This window comes from Euphorbia lathyris, chromosome 7, assembly GCF_963576675.1.
Source record: "Euphorbia lathyris chromosome 7, ddEupLath1.1, whole genome shotgun sequence".
Lineage (NCBI taxonomy): Eukaryota > Viridiplantae > Streptophyta > Magnoliopsida > Malpighiales > Euphorbiaceae > Euphorbia > Euphorbia lathyris.
Window position 1 is genome coordinate 10,430,389 of NC_088916.1, and position 2,936 is coordinate 10,433,324.

The 2,936-nt window shown below is 38.3% G+C and overlaps 1 long non-coding RNA gene across 1 annotated transcript; it reads left to right on the top strand.

Annotated features, from left to right (window-relative positions):
- The first annotated feature begins 2,044 nt into the window (after positions 1 to 2,044).
- On the top strand, positions 2,045 to 2,662 carry LOC136235492 (uncharacterized). Its single transcript, XR_010691812.1, has 3 exons — positions 2,045 to 2,073; positions 2,179 to 2,210; positions 2,312 to 2,662. It is a non-coding gene; the product is annotated as an uncharacterized lncRNA (long non-coding RNA).
- Positions 2,663 to 2,936: the final 274 nt, after the last annotated feature.

Below are 2,936 nucleotides of genomic sequence, written 5' to 3' on the forward strand. Positions count from 1 at the left end.
AGACAGGTACCCTATGGGCGGACAGGCGGGTCGCTGATGAGCAGCCGCCAACTCAATCTCATAATCCTTGATCTAAGGGAAACGATCCGCCAGATTAGCTAGATCCGAAGCACTCATATGGGACGAAGTAGACTCCGCCCTAGGCAACTTTTTTCTAAATGGAGTCGAGGGAGAAGCCTCCATTCTGGAAAGTCTCCTAGAATCTGTTGCCGGAACAATATGGGTCACAACGGTGGGAAAATTCCGAGTTCTAACTAAATGAATTTGATGATTTCTACTCTCCCTCGCCGAGTCGCACAACTCGGTTAAATCACAACTAGGTGTACTTTCAGAAGAATTAGAACTCTCAGAAGAAGTGGTCCAACTAATTATAGTTTCGGAGGAAGTGGTAAGATTAAAGAGTTCGATGGTGGACTCAGAGGAAGAACTCATAAAAACCTAGAAAACAAGACAAGAAAGCTCACTTACATGAGAGTTGGAAGCTTCGAAGATTCTTGATGCCGGAAAAAGCTCTGGAAAAACTCGAAGCAAAATGAGGGAGGAAGACGCAAATGAATCGAAGAGAAGAGAGAGGAGTTGAAGAAGATATCACATCACACCTCGAGCAGCGCACCAGGGACACCTGTCGCTCTATGAATGGCCTGGAACAGAGTGACCATAAATGTGATTCATCATGATGGCGTGTAAGGAAGCGCAAAAGCCCTAAAAGACTTTAACAAAACTTTGGGGGGGCTTCTGATAACATCGAGATATTCTCCATGGGATCAAAGAGGATATTTACCAAAACGACAGTGTATTGGGAGTGCCAGGGAAGCGATGGCGTATCAAGCAAGTCATCCGAGTGGCGGATCACCTAGACTCAGCCACACGAGATCCGTAGTCAAACCTACATGAGATCCGCCATCATGCCTCGATCCGCCTGGCGAACGGTTGAACCGGTTCCCAATAAAAGACAATTAATGGACCGTTAATGAGCTAACGACCACACTTAAAGGAGATCCGTAACCGCCATTAATGAGGCATTAATGGAGACTTCCTGGTTACTGGGAGTTACGATCACATGACTATAAATAGCTTGGATCCCAAGCTATTGAGGTACATTCATTCTCTCTCTTAAACCCTACCTTGTCAATATAGTTTATTCTCCCTTTTCCATACTGACTTTGGCATCAGAACTTCCCCCCGTCGAACCCAACGACGCCCCCACAGGGAGGGAAGCTGATCGTAAATTCATCACAAGGTATCAGTTCTAAAAGTTCTATAGAAAGTGCAATTAGTGTAAATAATAAATGGGATAAGAATCGAATTTAAACCTAACATTTTTTAGGAAGTCCAAATTTAGCTCTAATGTCGGAAATGATTAAAATTGAATTATAACGTTTTCAAGTAAAAACAATTTTAGCTCTACGTTAACAAAAATTTGAAAAAGCCGGTTATAGTGTTATTTAATCGTCACATTAGACATGCCACACAAGTTTATCGACAAACTAAAGCACTTCCGTATATTTTTTGTTGATTATTTGTAACTATATATGTAATATAGCAAATATTCTCGACTAACTTGTATTTGACACATTTAATTGTTAATATTTTAACAAGTTTTTTTTGTAACACTATTAGTGATACATTAAACATCATACATGTAGTTCATGTGTGAAATTTCTGATATCATGTTTGGACAATTTCGTACGTTAGGAGAATTTTGCATTTAGAGAAAACAATAGGGTGAACTTTGGTACTTATCCCTTAATAATAAACAGATTTAAAAAATTAGAAAAATTAGAAGAAAAAACAAAAATAGATAAGTTTGGCAGATCAGGCTGAGGTGTCACTCTGTTAGTCCTACCAAATATACCAATTGAGGATCTGACGCAAATACAAATGCACCTACATAAGCATACGCTCACTCTGGTCTAAAACAAGCGGCTGTGTACATGTCATTTGGTGTTAAGACCACATTTTGATTTGTCAATTAGCATCTCCTCTATCTTCTTATGTTGGTAGAAGGATCATCAATTGATAGTCATGAACTAATACAAAATTATTGTGATCCCAAACAAAGAGATATTGGAGGTAATTGCTTACCTTTTTTTTCCTGTTTACAATCTGCTTAGAATAGGAAGAAAAGAAGTTTATTTCACTTATTTCACTTATGATCTTGATACTTGTTTTATATAGGACATATTTGCATAGCCAGTGAATGCCCAGAGGTTGGTAGTTGAATATTTTTTTGTTCAATTTTATGCAACTTGAAACTGTGAAAAATTGCTAACCATGTTTAAATATGTTACTGGGTTGATTGATATTGCAGGATGACCTGCTATGGGGTGTGGCATGCCTGTTTAGAGCTACAAATAAAATGTATTACAATACTATGTTGAAATCAATTAGAAGTGATGATCAACCCGACCTTATAGTTGGGACAATAAGTTTGCTGGTGCACATGTTCTTTTATCAAGGGTATGTAGATATGTTCTAGGATATCTATTTAGAATCACTGGTGGAGTACAAAGACTGTATAATATATTTTGATTTGGCACAAGAAAATCTGGATTATATGAATTTGCCATTAAAAAGTTTGGATTGTTTAACTGTGATGAATTACAAGGAGTCTATAGCCATTACGTGGAAAACTTTGAATCTCATCATGAGTTATGGGTACTCGAAGACCACTGTGGGTTGAAAAGCTTATGGAACAAAATTTCATGTTTTGATTTTATTTCCCCTCTCTTCCCAGTCTTCTTCAACTTTACATGGAATGGAGAAACTTTGGTTCAGACAGAGAATGATCGACTTGGCAAATACGACACAAAAGATGGTACCATCTTTTGAGGCTACAATCTTTTGTGTCGTATTTGCCAAGTCCATCATTCCCTGTCTGAGCCAAAGTTTCTCCATTCAATGTAAAGCTGAAGAAGACACGGAGGAGAGGGGAA